General features: G+C 49.2%; 1 long non-coding RNA gene across 3 annotated transcripts; it reads left to right on the forward strand.

The window, feature by feature from the left end:
* Positions 1 to 4,650: 4,650 nt before the first annotated feature.
* Positions 4,651 to 19,507, forward strand: LOC121094314. 3 transcript variants are annotated; one of them, XR_005829806.1, is made up of 5 exons: positions 4,651 to 4,809; positions 6,577 to 10,667; positions 13,722 to 13,844; positions 18,901 to 19,014; positions 19,164 to 19,507. It is a non-coding gene; the product is annotated as an uncharacterized LOC121094314 (long non-coding RNA). The 3 variants fall into 3 exon arrangements; XR_005829805.1 differs by having other exon boundaries at positions 6,577 to 6,843; positions 8,487 to 10,667; positions 18,901 to 19,507; XR_005829804.1 differs by having other exon boundaries at positions 18,901 to 19,507.
* Positions 19,508 to 19,618: the final 111 nt, after the last annotated feature.

Here is a 19,618-nt window from a genome sequence, read left to right on the forward strand (position 1 = left end):
AGCCCCCGCACCTCATGTGCCCTATTGATAGCTGGTAATTTATGTAAATCTCCTAATATACGGATTCTGGGATCAGGACGGAGGGTTTGTGTGTGAGATGAGATTAATATGTTTGCAGATTCTCTCTGCAAAGAGAGGGAGAGAGGCAGGCAGGGCTGGGACGTTCACCCTAGGTCTCTATTAGCCCCTCTGGTTGCACCAGCCGTGCCCAGTCTCTGCCTCCCTGTGGCCAGCGGTGTGGGCGACTGTCCCTGCTTTGGCCACCCTGGTCACCCACCGCCAGCCTGGCTGGCCAGCCGCCCTAGAGAGAGCCCGTTTCTGGGAGGCCATGCAGCGCCCGGCAGCAGCTGCCATCTCTGTCTGCTCCCCCGAAGTTTCAGCATCTCCGGAAGGTGGCCGGGCTGAGCTGTGGCAGAGGCTGACGCCGGATCAGGTGGCCCCTGGAAGCGCTGGAAAACTACGACTCGGCTTTATTCTCCCTGTGACAGCGCAGGACAGCAGAGGCTGCCTGTAGCTGCCGACCTTTTGGTGCAGCTGGGGACCAGGCTTTCCTGGTCTGGGTTGAAATCAGGGATGGGGTGGTGCAAGGGGCAGGGTGGGGGCTGGGGGGACCAGGGTACCAGCCGGGTGGCACTGCACAGAGTCCCGGGCAGGGGGAAGATGGTGAGCCCAGCTCCCGGTGGCTGCTCACCAGCCTGACGTGGCTGGCTGAGTTTGAAGGACAGGGAGGGGGATGCCATATGCTCCTTTCCTGTCCCTCCTGGGGACTGTGATCCCTGAAGCAAGAGGTGCTGCATGCACACCCAGCCCTGTCCCAGTGCTGCATGCCTCGTTCGTCCACATCTCCTGGCTTGGCACCTGTGTTCGGCTGCCAGGGCTGGGCATGGTGCCGTGTCAGCAGGTTGGATGGGGAGGCAAAGCCCATGGAGGTGTGCGGGGGACCAAGTGGAGCTGGGGAGCAGGAGGTGGGGAAGGGAGCACCCCTCTGATTCAGATGTTCCTGAGAAGTTCCTGTTCCACACCTGACATTTAGAAACCAGGAATCCTGCTGATGTATAGGATTTGATGTGGTGGAGTATATTTCACACTGTGTTATTTATCCTGGTGCTGCCTCATGTGAAACGTCAGCTGTCCAGGAGCTTTTCTGATCACTCTTCAAAGTAAAGGTTTCTCATAAACCCAGGAGAAGGATGCTTTCCCCCCGCTCAGCTCAGGTAGCAGGAACGGCAACAACTTTTCTCTGTGTAGGGTCCCTCGATAGGACCTGCCAGCTCAAGCCTAAGTACAGAGGGTCGTGGTGGGGGTCCTGCTGCCCTCCCTTCCCCTGTTGCACCCCTGCTCTTTTCTGGGACCACACAAACCCCTTTCTGCCACCCCACCTCTCTCTGACAGCACCCTGTCTCATGCTCCCTCTCCCTGCTTGCATCTGGATTTGCTCCCAACGCTCTTTTTAGCCTTTGGAGGAATATTTTTAACTCTCCTGGGGTTGCTGCTGTTGACAATGGAAATCTATTGTGTTTTATGTGCCTGGAAAATGAATTTCCATGTCAGAAGAGGAGAGCAATTACCACAAGCAAGACAGATCAAATTGGGTCTTTAAAAAGAAAATAAAGTTCAGATCTTATCTGATTAATGAGATTTCTTCCAAACCTTAACAAATCTTAATTACAGTGACTCTGCTGGAAGGGATGAGGTAAAGCTAGGATTGGGGGCTATCTAAACAGAACCGCTCTCTTCTGAGCTAGAGTACATCCCTGCATGAAAGCAGCAGGGACGGCCATTGAGTGCGGAAAGCTGCTCAGCTGGAAATCGGCAAGGCAGGATTCTCCATGGAGCCTGAGCAGCTCCTTCCCCAAAGGCTTGCGGCACTGGGGGAGAGCCCCGCCGGTGCCGCCTGGCAGCGAGCCCACTGCCTCGCTCTGTCCCGCATCCTGGCATTGTTTTTGCTTCAGACCCCTCCTTGCTGCTATGAATTTTTCACCTCCCCCCCCTCAAGAATAATTGTTTAGATGTCAAGGATTTTTATTCTCACTTTCCTGATTTTTTAAAAATAAGCCTCCTGTTTGAAATAAGATGAGAGATGAGAAGTCATTTATTTCGTTTAATCTCACAAAACATTTTCTGATGATTTTATTAGATTGCCTGCCTGACACGGGCCAGAGACTGTCCCCCCGTTACCCCTTTATTGAACACAACAACTTTCTTCCCAAAAGAATACGAGTCTTGAGACGAAGATGTTGAGAAAGGGAGACTCCAGCACTTCCCGTAACAGCCTGCTCTAATGGTTAATCACCCTGACTTCCTCTGACAAAGTAAAACAAAATAGAAAAGGTCCAGGACTTTATTTTTAATTGGGACTCGTCTGGCTTCAGCATTTATCCATTGGCTCTTGTTACAGCTTTCTCTGGCAGATTAAAGAGGTTTTTAGTACCTGGAATTTCTTCGCTAGGAAGAAATTTATATGCGGGAAGCAAGTCACCTCTTGATCTTTTTAATAAACTAAATAAATGTCCCCCTTCAAATCCTTGGTGTGGTATGTTTCCCCCCCCAGCTTTTGGTAATGTTTGGGGCTCTTCAATCCTGTCACCAGAAAACAAGCTGAGACAGAAAGACGAGGAAACAGAAATAAATCCAAAACCCTGGAAAATCAGACAGCCAAACCCTCCCTCCCCTTTGTCTGTATGAATACATTGTTTCCCTTCCCCATTGTCTGTGGAACAAATTTGGGGAAATATTGTTCATCTAAAAGATGTTTTCCCAATCTCTGTATCATTTCAGATTAATTATGAACAGCTATTACCAGAGATGGAACAGCCTGTCAGCATTTGAGTGAGGGGTAAGAATGACAAGAGATCCGTTTGTTTCAGATTTTCAGGGTGTTGGTGGGATTACAGGACAGGTTGCAGAGTGCCTGAGCATCCCTCTCGGCACACTGCCATGGAGCCGGGCTGCAGCGGCGAGCCAGCGGGCCTGGGCAGCGATCCTTCGATCCTTCCCCGGCTGCCGGGAACAAGGCAGCCCAAGCAGCCCAAGTCGTGCAAGAGAGCCGGTCACAGCAGGATCTGAAGAGGAGGAAAACAAAGCAGGTACCAAAGATGCACGAGTCCTCTAACAACTTTCTGCTGTTGGACTCCCAGGATCTGTACCTAACATTTCTAGCTTTAAACTGTGAGGCACAAATTTTGCTTATGTCCCTGATACATTCACCAAGATCTCACCCTCTCTTCTCAGTCCTGCAAAATTTCAAAATGTGTGAATAATTTAAATTATTTTTGCCTCATTTCCACTCTCTGGTATGATTCTCATCTGCCTGTCTTGTTTGCCTGATTTATGAAGGTTTGGGTTTTTTTAGGCATCACCTCCATTTTTACTAAGGGAAAAGAATTTTTTTGTGTGTGTTAAATTTTGTTATTTTACTGCCCACTTTCTCCTCAAGGCCCCCAATGTGGTGAATCCCTTCAGCAGTTACTCCACTTCAGGCATGCAGTTAAATCTTCTTAGAAGAAATGGTCTTGGGTACAGAACTAAAATTAAATATTTTCCCAAATTGAGTCAAATCTTCGGCAAATACTCCAGCTTGCCCTGCCCCTAGTTGTGACTGTATTTGCAACCTTTAATTTTTTGGGGGACTTTGGGAAAGGGACAACCAAAAACACATTGAGAGAGAACTGTCCTTTTCCTTCTATTTCTTTACACTTTGCAACAAAAGCTGCTTTTCACATAAAAGAAAAAAAAAGGACACCCCTTCCCTAGCATTGACAACGTTAACTGTTCAAAAATCAAGGAGCAAGCTTCCAAACCAGCAAGATTTTTTAAAAAATATAGTTGCGATTCTTGTACTGGCTTTCTATTTTAAGGGAATGGATGCGTTGTATTTTCAAGCCATTCTCTGCATTGTCTAAGGTAAGAAAGTTACTTTTTAATTGAAGGCTGAATTCCTGATCCTAACACGTGCCTTTTTTCTTCCTGTGCCTTCTTCCTCCCCAGGCTTCATGTATAATTTTAGCTGGAGAGATCCCATTTCTGCCTGTGATACTGCTCTCCCAGGGCGATGCCACTGGGTTAGCAGCAGGCAGCTGGGTACTGCAGCTCACCAGGCTGGCGTGAGGCTACGAGCAGAGCCCAGCTCGACCGGGCTGACTTTTCAGAACTCATGGGCTTGATCCCCATTCACCTTTCACAGTTGCAAAACTGGCTTGAAAATCACCATGTAAAAAAAAAAAATTTAAAAAAAGGAATTAGTAAGTGGCTTCTTTTTTGATGCCATTGTGTTGTGGAACAGCAGGCCAGCTTTCAAGCTTTTTGCTGCATCCGCAACAAACAGTTATTTCTTAAGAAAAAGGATTATAAAAGTCTGCTCAGAGCTTTGCATATAATCCTATGACTCCGGGACCCAAGGCTTTGAGTAATATCAAAATCGAAATAAATTCTCCCTGTGAGAATCATAAGAATCTGCCAAATTAGTTCACAGGGGTAAACAAACAGCAGAATATTAGTATTCCACACTAAGAGCTAAATCCTATAAGTGGGGCCAGGGTTGCACATGGATTATCCTTTTATAGTTCAGGCATGGATTTACCAAGGGGATTATAGGCCTTCCCTCCCCACCCTCCCATCCTCTCCTCCACCCCCAGCGCTGCCCAGCGCAGCACGCTCCCACCGCACCGCACCGCCCGGCCATCCCGCTGCCAGCGCGGGGCGCAGGCTGCAGCTGCCCCTTGCTCCTCCACCTCAAGCACACCGGGAGCAGGGGCAGAGTGTTACCCCTGAGTCCAAGATGACAATGGCAGGACCGGGAGCGGTGCTGAGGTCAGTCGGTCCCAGGGCCTGAGTGGGTGCAGCATCCCTGGGGGGTGGGGGATTAGCCCCCCAGATGTCCAGACCTCCTCTCTCCCTACCACTACCCTGCACTGCCTGACACCGTTTCCCAAACTGGGATAACGACAATTCGAACTGACACCCTGCTTCAGTTTTCCTTCCCTGCTTCTCTGATGCTGCAGTCCTGATGGCTTGTCACTCTTAATACTCTGCACCCTTCCACTGAGTCCCTCGAAGCGTCGGAAGGCTTTGATTGTGCCCAGGGTAGTTTGCATGATGCCGAGGTGCCACGTACTTAGAGATTTGATGTACTTACTCCCTTCTTGACTCTCTTTCCCTACTGAATGCATACGTATTTTTTTTTTCTTTCATGTGCATGCACAATCACAGACACACGTATATTTTTATTAAAGTAAACTGCTATTTTTAGCTGGGGTTTTGCTGCTCTTTTCAGGCAGAAACAATTCTGCAACATCACTTGCTTGCTCTGATCCTTTTATTTGTGTATTTTATAGACTATTACGATTATATAAAAGTGTCCAGTGCTTTACAAGACACAAAATACAGATAATCTCTGTCATGAAGAGTGCGCAACCTAAACAAAACAGACAACGTAGACAGGGCTCTCTGAGAAGCACAGAGGAGTGAGCATTGGTCTTGTTTCGTTTTCATAAATATATTGCTAACATTATTGGACAAGAAATAGACACGTTTTCTTCTTCTTCTTCCCTTTCCATCCTCCCATTTAATAATACTTCCCTCTCATTCGTGCGAGAGAGTTATGATGCAGCATGAAATAAAGCCTGGTTTATGTTGCTGGCCCTGATTCAACAGCCCTGAATCCCATGCTTGCTCCTGAGTGCTCACATGCTTAAGATTTCTCTGGATTGGTGCCTAAGATCACGCAGTCTATTGACAGCTGCCCTTTTGCTTACAAATGAAACCATCCCTAAGTCAATAAGAAAAAACCCTTATTCTCCTCACCTGTTTAACGCCACGGCTGTGGACTGCCATAAGGTTTGTTAAAAAGCTGATGTCTACAGAGAAAGTGGTCAGACAAAGAACATCTTCCCTACCAAAGGGAGACGGTGCTCTGTGTTTACATACAAATCAGTTTCTGGGGCTTTTGTTGGTTGGCTCTAGAAATTTGCTGGGTGGATTGACAAGCAGGGGCTATTTGGTGTACTTCTGCCCAATGCAGAGCCTCATCACTTTAAATGGACACTCACATTTTGGAACGAATCTGCATCTGGGTAATGAGCACTTCTCAAATAATTTTTATGATTATTTTTTTTTTTTTTTAACAAAAGGTCATTTCTTGCCTGCGTTCTCCATACCTATACTTACCTCCCATCCTAATGGTTTTAAGTATTTGGGGGTTGTAAGGGCAATAGAATTCTGCGATGCAGAGGAAACCATGTACGTGGTCCTGTACAAAGGCAGTGGAATAGGGGAGTAAAGTCGGTGCCCAACCGAATCAAGCACAGGTCCCCTGGAGTGGAAGAACTGTCTGGCTGCAGGGGGCTCACCTGGCATTTGGCTGACAGATTCAATGGCATTTTCTTGCTATGCAACCCAGGTCCAAGTCACTGGATGAGCCCTATGGCTCAGACTCCTAGCTGGAAGATAGAGATGCCTTGCAAAGTTAGGGAAGTTCATGCATGCAGAGGAAAAGCAACTAGCGGTTGAGATGCTTTGCACATGTTTCTCATCTCAGCATACTGAACTGCTCAGTTGTCACTGCCTTCACCTTTCCAGATACAGAGTGTGGAGTGATCTGTTCCCTGGGCATCAGCCTCAGAGACCCAGAGAAGAGGGCTGGCTGCAGAAAGTGCCAGGGGATCATCCACAGGGATCCTCAGGTGGGAGGAGGACACTTCAGGAAGGTACACTGGAAAATGCAGAGATGAAGCTGGGATATTCCCATTTGATCTTCCCTTCCCATTTTCCCTGGAGGTGGTACAGCCTGGAAGGAGGCAAGTGTGGCAACATGGGGGGTCTCAGCCAGAGCAGGACATAGGAAAGGTGAGTCCTTATTCATAGGTGGCCACCCATCAATTCATCTATGTAGGCATCCTCAAGACAGGGGTGCCCCAAACGCTCTTTGACTTGACTTGTGATACCCAACAAGAGCCGTAATGCCTGTGCCCCAGCTGTGCCGGGCCACTGCCTGCCCCATGCCTTGTGCAGCCACCCGTCTCGTGGCAGGCCTGGAATGAACTGCTTCTGCTGACGGCCTCCTGGGCAGAGTGGGATAACGTGTGGGATTCCCTTCCAAGTTTGCTCTCACAACCCTCCCGCAGCATGAGGCAAGGAGGCTCCTGGTGCTGGCGGGGGGAGGTGTGAGCGCTGGCCATGACTATGGCTCTGCAGCTGGCTGGCGGGGTGGGCTTGGACCGGCCACTTGCCCCGCTCTGGGCCCTCTGCTCTTGCCCATTTGTTGTCTGCCCTGTTGGTTGCTGTTCTGGGGCAGGCGAGCCCTCCTCTTTGGCCATCCACAGTGTTTGGTTGCTACCGAAACAAGGAACAGCACATCTGTGGCAGGAGGTTCCCTCCCTCGGCCTCCAGCCGCAGCGGGACACATTGCTGGCATGCCACGGCCGTGATTCAGACCCTACCGCTGACCCACATTTGCTTCTGCACCCAAGTTGTGTGTCCCGCACCAGACCAGCGTCTTTGACAGGAGGTTTTGGCTACTGCCTCTGTGAATCAGGTCTCGGACCCTGCTGGTCTGATGCTGAAATCGGGTCACTCTCCCTGGGAGGGTGCCTGAGCTGCTGTGGCCCACCCGTCTGCCTGCTGTTGTCACCCATGCGCAGTTTCATTACCAGTGCATTCTTCTCCTGAAACTGATACAACAGTTGTAATTAGTTAAGGTTTTCTCTTTCTATCTCGAGGAGCCTCCTGTCTTCAAAGACCAACTTTTAAACATTAACTCTTCTAAACGTTTCCCCCCACGTGAGGCCCTCCCCACCCTGCCTTGTAAATTATGTTCAGTCCTTTACTTCGAGCAGGCAGGTACTTCGTGTGATAAATTCAGGTTAGTGTCTCCTTAAGTGCGTTATGTATGTGTGTGTGTATCTCTGTGTGTGTGTGTGTGTGTAAAGACGGAGTGAAATAAAGTTGTATCAAGCCATAAATTACTGCTCTAGCACCATAAATTGCCAAAGGAAAGCTCAATTTTTGGACTTTCCTTTCAACTAAATGAGATAATTAATGTAAGAGGGAAAAAAGTGGGGGAGACCTTCCCCCTCCCTGGAGCCCTTTGCCTTGATGTTTGGCTATGAAACTTCAAGGCTGCGGTGGGGTGGAGATCTCAGTGCTGGAGCGGGGGAAGCAGCAAAGGAGCCAGAGATCCAGGAGGGTGGGGGTCATGGCGATGGGTGAGTGTTTTCATTTTGCCAGGGCTGTGGGAGGGACTCTAATGCGGGCTGTGACCCTATTTAATAAAATGCCTAGGAAAGCAAGGGGCCGGGGCAGGGGCAGGGGGGCAGAGGGAGACACGGTGGCTGGGGCTGGCAGGAGACTGTCATGAGATGAAAGTGGCCCTTCGTCCATTCCTTTCCTCCCTCTCTGCTGTCAGCACTTTTTAATGTCAAACAGTGTGAGTGGTCAGTGGGGCTAGTTTCTGTCTCCACATACAATTTTTTTTTTCCCACTTTCCCCAGAACTTCAGCCAGATGAATTCACTGCTTGGGAGCGACTAGCAGCGCGGTGCGGGTGGCCCTGCAGGCATCCTTTTCACCAGGACCTTCAGCTGAACTTTTTTTCAAGTCTTTCTCTGAGGCAAAATCTTGTTAGGGAATGTCTCCTTCCTGCCCTGCCACCCTCAAGTCCTAGACCACCCTGGGTCTAAAGCTGGTCTTACACAAGGCACCACCGAGACCAGCGTGGGCATCACACCATGAATATTGTCCACATGATAATCTGGTCCCTGTGCACTGCACTGAAATTCAGGGAACTTACGGGTGTCCCTGTGGGCCCTGCCACCAGTCTGTTGGGAGACACTGGGTCAGCCATCACACAGTGCCTTGGTTTCCCTCCGTTTAAAATGGGGGCAATCACGATTACTTCATTTGCGATAAACTTTGAGATGTGCAAAAAATGCAAGGTAAGAAACTGTTGCTTCTATCAGCTGTGGTAATCTGCAGGTGAGATGGTACCATATAGCCCAAAGTTGCCTCGCAGTGAGGTGGCTGCCTGTGCGGGGACTATGGTCACAGGGGTAGGTGACCCTGGAGCAGCAAGTGCTGCCAAGTGTTGACTGTATGTGCGGTGTCAAGTTCTGCACACCTCCGCTGTGCCTGCGGGCCTCGCTGGGCCAGGGCATGCTGCGCCAGCATGTGGGTTGAACATGCACTGGTGGGTAGCACCAGGCCCTGCGGCGGGGCGTCTTGTGTGCAGCACCCGATACCCCTCGTCCTCCGTGTAAGCGACCTTAGGGGCATGCTGGCTGCGTGTGGCTGTGGCTGAATGTGGCAGCCTCTCTCAGCTGAAGAAGGGCTGCAGTTCTGATATCACCATCCCCTGCAGAAGCACCGTCAGACATCTAGATTTCCTATGGTCTGGGTGAGCACAGCCATGTACCCCCCTAGTGCCAGAGCCAGCACCACTGTGGCATGTCACATGTGTACTCTGGTGTGTGTGGGCAGTCCAAGGATTGCTTCATAAGGTAAGGAGATCCATGTTTAGGCTTCAGTCCTCTTTTTTGATACAGACTCCCTACGTGGCCTCAGGACCTAGCTCAGCCCAGGTCCCTCTCCTTTTTCTAATCTTGGTCCAGAGGGCACAGCACCAGGCTGTCACAGCAGCGTTAGGAAAGTAAATATTTCCTACACTGGGAGACAGGTGGGCATCTACATGGTGCCAGACGTGGTGACACTGGCTCCATGTGTTTGCAGTGTTTGGGATGGGCTGGCTGGGCGTGGAAACTGGCAGGAGGTATGCTGACACTGCCATTTTCCACATAGCCTGTGTTGCATCACCTGATAGACCTGTGCGCTGAGCCACGGTGAGTGACTCTGGTGTGGGTTCATATTTAATCACCCCGTGGTTATTTTAGAAGGCCCAGAGGGGCTCAGCCCTCATGGGTGAAGACAATTCACCTGTGCAGTGGAGCCGGGCCACAGGACTTCCTGGGAAAAGTGATTTCTTGCAGCTTTGTTGATGGGAGCTACCTGATGAAACTGTGGCAAGCTGATTGCTTACAGTCATGAGCCTGAACTGTGCTGTGTTCTGCAGATGAAGATGAGGACACATTTTGGTACTGATGAAACTGAAATTGTCACCTTTTTGTAAGTTTAAGCTCAGGTAACCCAGCCTAGGCAATGGCACAGTTTGTCCCCTCCCTCTCCACAATGTTTAACCTACCTGTCAATGTCAACCATGCTTGACACATGGACAGAGCCCACCAAAGTATTCTGTGCCTACAAAATGTGCCAGAATTAATGACGGGTTAAAGAAGAGAGGTTCACATTGGTGCCAATGACAGACTACTCAGCTAGTCTTCTCTGCTGGCCAACCAACACCTCCATGCCCAGTGGCCCAACAGCACGTGGCTTGGAGCCAGTGACAGCAGGCAAGCTGAGGGTTCTTCTGGGGCTGTGGAAGGCACCAGAGGAGAGGTCATCCACTGCGGTTATTGCAGTGGTGACAGAGGGAGGGCAAAGGAATCAGGTCCCAATGCCATCAGAAACCAGGTTTCACTGGTTCTGCTCATCCCAAGACTTGCTTTGTCTTCCCCCTTTTTTTTAGGTCTGTGGAAAATCCTGCATCTCCTCTCTGGCCTGGCCATGCAGTCTGCTTGGATGAGGCAACGTAAAGCTGCAAATCATTTTCTACCTGGAAGGGTGCAGCTGGGAGGGGAGGAGATGGGAGGGAGGGGAAGGGTCTGACTTGGGCACCTCTTTGTCCCTGGTGCGGGGTGCCTCTGTGGGGGCTTACCTGTGCACCCCAGGGAAGGTTTGGGGTGGCAGGAGGTCCAGGGGCACCTGGGTGGGAGCATTGCCGCCTTGCCCATGCCACACTGGCATGGGGCGCAGGCCAAGGGGACACTGCTTGTCCCTCGGGGGTGTGATGTGCGTGGGGCGGGGGAGCGGGGTCGCCTCCCTGCAGCTGGCAGGCGCATGCTGTGCTGTTTCGCAGCGGTGTGTGTGTGTTTGGTGAGGAGCTTTGGCTGTCTTAAGCACCTTTCGAATACATTGGGCACAGCTCATTGAATCCTCTAACAATCCGGCTCCTGTCTTCTCTCCCCCCTCTCCCCCACAGCCAGCGCCTTTTTTCAAGAAGCAGCAACAATGCCTGTGCCCCACGGTCCTGTAGGCTCCTTCCCCATCCCTCCTGCCCAAGGACCGTGCCCCCTCACTGCCCCATTTCACAGAGCCCCTCTGAAAAACAGATTTTGTTGCTGGCAAAAGGTTCCTTGCTGGTGAGGATTTTCCAGAACTCAGCAATTCCCAGGCCCTACCCTTGCATGGGGAGAGCTAGTTAATGGACCATTAACCAGAGGAAGGGGAACTCTCTAGTGGCTGCAAGCAACAATAACAACAAAACAACTCAAAAACAACAAAGCATACCCAAGAAAAACGCACCAAACATCAGGAGGAGTTTCAGGGAGAGGAGGAAAGAAAAAAAAGCAAATCTAGAGAGATGTGATTGTAAAACCTTGGTTAAAAACCAAAGCCTTGGTAAAGTAGTTGCCTTCTCTGGTAAAAAGGAGAGGAGTTTAGACTTGACTCACACAGCCCCAACAGCTCCCCTTCCCCCTGCCTGCTCCAGCCCTGTCGCAAAATGCTCATGCCCGGACTGAGGATGCTGCAGGAAGGCAGTGGAGGATGGTGCCTTGGGACCCCATCATCTGCCCCCATGGTAGTGGCCCGGCTCTGGGGAAGGGCAGAGGGCATGTAGGAAGGCGAGGGATGGAGTGAATATAGGCTCAGGAATGTGGGTTGTCAGGGAGAGGATCCTCTTTGGGGAGTGCAGGGATACATTAGGGCTTGGGGAGTGAGAAGCTGGGGAGCAGCAGTGCTGAGTGTATGCAGACAGCAGCTATCCAGGGAGGTGATGAAGCACAGAGTTTGAAAATGAAGCAATGCAGGAGCAGACTTGGTACTTGCAGTACCCACAGTGTCCCCGAGCTAGCTAGTGTCAATGGCTTATAAGCCCTTAATGGCCTACCCATCTAGTTGAGCTGTGCACCCAACATAACAAAGGTCTCTGGGCAGGGAATGAGCACCCACTCGGGAATTAGAGCCGTGTTGCTGTGCTGAGGCACTTCTCTCACCGGTGCACGCCTGGGAAGAAGCTCTCTTGCAACCGATTGTGGACTGCCTTGCACGGGAGAGCCCTGCGGTCTCTGCAGCCTCCCAGCATCCTGCTGCAACACAAACAATGCAAATCATTCTTTCCAGAACTGCACCCAGAGTTTCACTGTTATCATTGCAAATTCACTTGCTTTGCTCTCCAGCTAAATACTTTGCACCTGGAAACATGCACTTGAATGCCATTTTCGTGGTGCTTGCTGGTTGGAAATCAATATTGATTTACTTGTGCGTGTAAATACAGGAAGGTATTTATAAGTTTCAGATCAGTTGCAAACACATGCAAATTCTGTACATAAATTCTCACTCATTTATGTAATCTGTTCAGTAATATATCATTAAAGAGAGCACATCTACTGCCTGACTAGAGTTGCATTTGCAATGCGCTGAGATCAGCTGTGACTATTCACTTACCACACTCCCATGCCCTTGCAGCTCCCAGCAGTGGGTGATGCTCTGGCTCCAGGTACCTTCTGCTCTTTTCTTGTGATGTGCTATTACTGTTTTCTTTTTTTTGTGTGCATCTTTTGAGCACAAGTAGGTTTGGTTCAGGATTTTGGGAAATCTTCTGTGGTTTGTGGCATAGGGAGTGGTTTCTTTTAGACTAAACACCTGCTGCAAAGCGATTGCAAACGCTCTGGACTTGATCGCATAGTTGCTCTTCTCTACTCTCGTGTCCCTCCAGTGACAGATCACAAGTAGAGTAGGAATTATTTACAATTCTACAAAAAAGAAACATGGTCAAGCAAGACATCATTAAAATACACTCTTAACAAGACATGGTGTGTGTATTTCTCAGAGTTGTCATTTGAGAACTGCCCACTAAATTACTGCTCAGAGAAGTAACTCTGAGTGAAAGGAAAAATCGTCTGGTTAAACATATTGTATGTAAGTGCTGAGAAAATCATTAACATATATATGCTGTAGAGAAGAGAATTCACCAGCTAAAGTCTATCAATAAAGATATACCACATTTTTATGATGCTGGAATTAAAGAGACCTGATAGAAAAATACCACACTCATTTTATCAAAAAATATGGTCTTGTCAAAGCTGTTTCCTTTCCAGGATAAATGAAACTCAGCCATATCAATATTACTGATTTTAAATTGTCATTTTTAAGCTCAGTGCTTTATTATTTGTAATTATTTAATAATTCCAGCAGATGTGAATTGGTCAAACCCCTGATTTCTTCTTAAGCCATTTTGACTATTGGAAATACTACAAAAGCAACCCTGAAAAAAAGGCACTGAATTTTATAGGCACAACAAAATATTCCTTAGTGTTGCCACTTTGCACACCAAAATGTTTCTGAAGAAGGCTTTCGGTTCAGTGAATAGACCTGCATTAGAAGTTGTAAAATGAAGCACACAGGAATGAAGATTCTTCCCTGTGTATACCTAACCTGGAAGAAAGTGTCTGCTGTGTTGCGTTATTTGATGGGTAATTTATGGTTATAGCAGCTGACAGAGTTTTAGCCCAGGGCAGAATTAAGGCTAAATATTAGCTTTTGGCATTTCTATTTCTTGTTGCATAGTGGTGTGCATTGCATAAATGTGAATTTTTGCATTTGTTTCCTGAACAGTTTTAAAGAAAGAAAAATGAGACAAAGAGGAACAAATCAAACTCAAGAGAAGGTGCATGCTGATGGCAAGAAAAGGGGCTAAGAGCTTCAACCAGCCTGTAATAGGTCCAGGTACTCCAGCATGTACGTACATTAAAATGTTCTGGGTGTGATTACTTAGTTCACGGACAGGTACCAACCCATGCTCACAGAAAGCTGGAGCTCTCTCCAATTCCCATGGTAGCTTCAAGAATGAGTTCATAATAATGTGTCTCTATATAGGGCATATTGGTATTAAAATAACCGTCTCACATATACCTTTTATGTGTGGTGGGTGCAGGAGATCTTTGTTGCATATATGCTGGCTCAGTTTTTCTTAGCTGAGGATGTGAATTGTCCTCCAAACTGCCATTAGTTTTGATGAGGACTGGGTGGCTATTTGACTTGGATGTCTCAGCTGACGGGAGCAAATCACGCTGGAAAGCACTGCTGCAGAAGCTTGCGCGTGCGACGCAGGCAGGTTTTGCACGCTGTGGTCCTGTGGTCCCATGGCTTTGGTCTTGAGCAGGAGGGAAACTGGCCCCGGGCAGGATGGTGGAGAGGGGTGGGGTAATCTTTGTTTGCCTGCATGCCACGTTGGGGCTGCAGAGCTCCTGCACCTGAAGGGATGTGTGTCGGTTACACTCCGTACACACGTGCTTGTTAGCAGGTAATCTGATGGTGCCATTCGCTGTGGCTTGTGCAACTGAATGACTGCACACAGGGGGCTGGGTATTAATTACACGCTTGAGAGATGCGTGTCTGCATGTGTAGCTGTGGTCCTGGGGAAGACCCTGAGTTTGTGGCATTGTCCCTGTGCTTGTGCAGCTGTGGCACGCGGTGCGGAGCTGTGACCCGCCACCTTGCACCCTCGACAGGTTTCGCAGACCTCACCAGGCAGCTTCTGCATGGGGGCTGCTACAGCTGGCGCATGTAGGGTGGGTTTGCTGCCCACTGGGTGGGTTTTATAGACTGTGCATGTGCCTCCCTGAGCACAGCTCTGAGACCACAGCCAGCCGCTGAACTCCAGTGGTAACAAACAGCCCCATTAATGCAGTGTCACAGATTTCATTAGGGCGTCAGTCCCAACCAACATGGCTATAAATCAGGAAGATGGTACAAGGGCTCGCGGGCCCTGGTTTCAAGGGCCACATAGCCAGAGACTCATAACGCTCAAGAGGAAATGATCATGAATATTATTTAAAAAAATCAGAAATGTATATTAGAAAATCTCTGAGCTTATCAGATGGAGTGAGGTTGGGTAATAGCTGTTATTTATACTGCTTGTGCAGAGTGATAAAGTGGTGCTTTATGACCTGTGGTTTATCACTTAGAATAAGAGTCATGTGACTCCATTAAGGTTCCTTCTGTAGAAATGAAAAAGGGTAAATTAATGTGGTTTTTTTATTGTTAAATATTTGCACTCTCCTAAACCCGGTTTTTATTTTCTCTACTTAAGAAGTAGCGTATAAGCACAAATAAGTTTAAGTTTTGATTGATGGACAGGTGGGGTGAAAACTCCCTTTATGTGAAAGGCTCTCTGGAGTGAGCCAGCCTCCCACCCACTAATCTCTATCAGCGGGGCTGGGTTCGGAGAGGAGGGAAAGGCAACATGGTTGGCACGGTGACACCCAAAAAGCCATTCCCCTCGGCCTCTCTGACCCATCATCTGCTGGAGAAACGTACCATAGTCCTGCTGCTGCCCCAGATTCTGTTGCTGCTCTGTGGAGGGAGAGGGGGCTCTGTGAAGGCCAGGGGTGGAAGCAACCTAGGGCAGCCCGAGCAATGGGAAGGAAGAGCTGCTGGCCAAGACGAGACACTCCCAGGAGAGCACAGGCTCTGCCTGAGTGAAGAGAAACTGGATTCCTCAATGATTTCTTGAACTGAGTGCTAGAAACTGTCCTTAGAGGCATCCATGTGGGCGCTGCCATGGCCATGAGCTCTGTGGAGAGCCACGGGCAATCTGCTGGGATAACGCTGTCACTGGAACCTGAGTGGGAGAGCAAATCACAGTGGTATTAGTCAAGAGGCTATACCATTGCTGTGAGCATATGCCCCGTGGTAGCGGTGAGCTGCAGCTGCTGGGAAGGCAGCTGGCACACACAGAGCTGGTGGGCTGTGACCAGGTGCCCTGGGGCACAGGAAAGCACCAGGAGACCAGCAAACCCCAAGGAGTTGCTGGGCTGCCTCAGGAGTCACACCCAGACTTTCCATAGAGCTTCTGGTATAGTCCGAGGTGCTCACAGATGGGGTGTCGGGAGAGAAGCAAGACCAGGCTGGTCAGCAGGAGAGCATGACAGCAAGCAGATGTGGCAAGGTCGTCACTGAATGGCAGTGGTGAACACTCTCCTCTCTGGTGATGCTGGTATTCACAGCTCTGCGCTGCCTACATGGTGCTTTGGGGCAACCGAAGGGTCTCTCAGCTCCCTGTGGGCCTCCTTCAGCAAGGTGATGGGTATGGGTCAGCAGAGTGGAAGCAGTCAGGTTATTAGCAGCCCCTTTACAACCAGATCAGAGTACACTGTGTAGCTGATTACGGGACTCTGCAGTAAAAAAGAAGATGCCCCAGAGTGGCAGGAGCCCGGTGCTTGGATTCATCTGTCTGTGACTCAGTTTTCTTGCTCATAAGGTGGGGTTTACCATGTTCACCTTCATCAGAATATATCTGGCAAGGATAATTTTTAAAATGCCTGTGGAGATACAAAGGACCCCAAGTTTGCTAAAATTTTTTACAAAGTTTTCTCAAAAACTGAATCTTCTTCCATCTAAAGAACAAAAGTATTTTTGACTTTTGAGAACTGGAGGGGGAAAAGGTTTCAGTAAGCTAAAAAAAACCCACAAAAACAAACAGGGAAACGTGAGAGAATTATCAGCACATTTTTGCCGTCTCTCTTCCCTTAGATTTTGAAAGAATGAGTTTGAATACTTGGTGCTTGTTTTAAAATCCAAATCTTCAAGAGCACTTGCAGGGAGGGAGCTGCCTGGAAGTGCAAGAGGGGTGGTGCACCAAGTGTCACAGGCACACAGCACAATCTCTGCCATTCCTGGTAAGTGTGCTGGAGCGGGGTTTTGATTTGGTGGCCTTCAGAAAGGCCCTTCCACCCCTCCTCTTCCCTGCAGGCACCGGCATCTGCAGGGATTTACCACGCCATGCTGCGTGCTTGGTTCACCCATGCGCAGTGTCTGCCCGCCGGCAGGACCTCCAGCCCCCGTGGTGGCACGGTGCCCCCCAGCACTGCACGAGCCCTGGGCAAAGAGGCAGCTCCTTCCCAGGCAGAGCCCAGGGCTCAGCTCACACCGGCATGGGCTGGTACTGCAGAAGCCGCTGCCACAGAACCAGCGAAAGGAAGGGTAAAACAGTGGTGGCTTGGGAAAAGAAAAACAGACAAACCCAAAATAAATAGAGGAAGATATAACCAGATTTATTTCTTTTTCCCCCCAAAGTCTTGTTGGTTATATTTAGTCTCTAATGATAAAGCCTTCTGAAGCTGGCAGGCAAGTCCTTTGCCTTAGGGACAGTTTCTACAGCTCTTCCTGGGACTGAGTTGCAACCGGGGTCCTGTTGCACTAAGAGCAGAGTGCCTTACAGTCACAGAAAAGTTCAGGTTGTAAGAGACCCTGGGAGGTGTCTAGACTAGCCTCCACCTAAAGCAGGGTCAGCCCCAAAATTTGACACAGTAAGAAGCTGCTCTTCCTTTCAAGGGCAGGAGCAATCTAAGCAGGCAGAAGGGGCTTCACGGGCGCACACAAGATCAATGGCATAACAGGCAGGAGGCCGGGGTGTCTCTCTCTGGCGGGCAGATGCCAGCTCCCCAGAGGAATCGGCATTCAGACTGCACGCTGCAGCCAGATGTGCCCCTTGGGCTGGTCAGTGCATTTTGCTGTGCATTCCGCCCTGTGGTGAGGCTGGGTTTTCTCTCCAGGTGAGGTTTTGAGCATGGGTGGTAGCTTTCCAGTGACCTTGTCTGTAGGCAGAATTCAGCCTGATGTCTAGCTCTCTCAGCATATTGCCTGTGTGTTCCTCACAGTCATTTCCCATCATGGCTACGTGCTAATTGTCTCTAGGGGAAGTGAGGAGAAGGCTTATTAATCTGTGCACTCAGGAAAGGTTGTAAATCACCGTGTGTTTCCAGCGATAAAATTGGCTAAATAAATTAAAACAAGCACTAATGACCCAAACAGAGCTCTGATGTAGTGGGAGTGGGCTGGGGCATACAGCTATGTTTGGGTATAGGGTACACCTCAGTCATACACTTCCTGACAGCTTCCTTGGATATCTCCAGCTATACACAGTCCCTCTACCCAGGCTGGTCTGCTCCAGTGCAACACCAGTATCGCACGCTGTTCTTTCCCTTACTCTGCAGTGATGGCCTTAGCTTTTTAGCTCAGTTTTTCTGTTCCCTTTGCTTTTCAGTCCAGCAGAGCTTGGAGTTAATTCATCTTTGTTCTCTGGCACTTCTCAACAAACCCAGTGAACTTCTCTTCAATGCAGATAAGCTAAACAGCATCGAAATCAACAGAGATGTATATCCATTAGCAACACCACAGCTGTCTTTTTAGGTGTTAATGTAGAAAGTCCATTCAGAAAGATTTCACACAGTAAATAAAAAGGCAGGTTTGCAAACAGTCTGTCTGGTGATGAACAGCCAGGGTGGAAAAGTCACCCCATAGTCCTGTTTTCCAACAACCTCTCTCATCTGGCAGGCCTGCAAAATCCTTCACCAACTATTCATCAAGTGCCACTGAAATGTCTGATCTAGCTCTCTAGAGAAGGTGTTGGTACCAGACAGTTCCATGTTTTCTGTGCAGTAATTGTCCCTACAAGAAACCTTCTGAGAATATCCTCCAATGTTTTCTGGGATGATTAAATACTACTCTGTTGTGTTGCACCATCCAGCTTCAGCCTCTTGATATCAAGCAGAAATGACTCATTTTATACCCACCAATCCAAGAGCTGCTTCTCAAACTGGCAGTGCTCTGCTGCTGCTTGGGATAGCTCGCCTGCTTGTGGATGTACCTTGCTGCCTTCCTTGGAGACCATGTCTTTCAGAAAAGAACATAAGGAAAGAGATTTCCTTGGTACCACCTTCACAGAGGATGCACTGAACCATTGTATCCCTCTGTCCCTGTAAGCTCACCAGCTTTCTGCTTTTTTCCCCAGAGGATGTGGGTCTCTGCATTTTCCCGTGCTAGCAGAGGCTGAAGGAATGTTTCTGCTGCAGATGGCCACCACTGCTGGGATGCATGCAAACGCCAACAGCAGAACTGTGCAAAGGTGAGGAAGATGAGGTGCTGCCATGGGAGGTCAGGGTTGTGAACAGAGGCTCCTGGTCCACAGTGCAGTCTCCAGGGTTGCCTGTTCCCAGACTGAGCTCAGGCAAAATCCTTCTCTTGTGTCCTCCTTGATGAATGTGGGGCTTCTAGATGTCACAAACGGAGAGCCAAGACACTGGATCCAAGGGTGGCAGTGCCTCCACTCTCTCACCTGCCCAGACAAGACCACAGGTTTCTCTGGGAGCTGAGTCCAGCAGCATAACTAAGCATCTGTTCAAGCTGCCTGCAAGGAGCTCACCAAACCGTGGGTGCCTCTATTTGCCATGCCAGAGGAGAACAGCACCAACTGTCCACCAGCCTTGAGCTGGGCTCAGGCAGCACCTCAAAAATAACATGATTTATCTTCTATCAGTCACCTTGGTCCTGTGGGCCCAAATTCTCTGGTTTGTCTTTGTATCTTATAAACATAAGAACTTCTAAGAAAAGTGTTGTCAGAGCAGTAAAAATTATCAGTTATGTCTTTCTATCATTTGTGCTTTATGTGAACAGCATACAGATGGATGCCACCAGCCCAACTGAGCTCTGAAGTCCAAAGAGCTTTTATT

Source organism: Falco naumanni, chromosome 9, assembly GCF_017639655.2.
Source record: "Falco naumanni isolate bFalNau1 chromosome 9, bFalNau1.pat, whole genome shotgun sequence".
In the NCBI taxonomy this organism is placed as follows: domain Eukaryota; kingdom Metazoa; phylum Chordata; class Aves; order Falconiformes; family Falconidae; genus Falco; species Falco naumanni.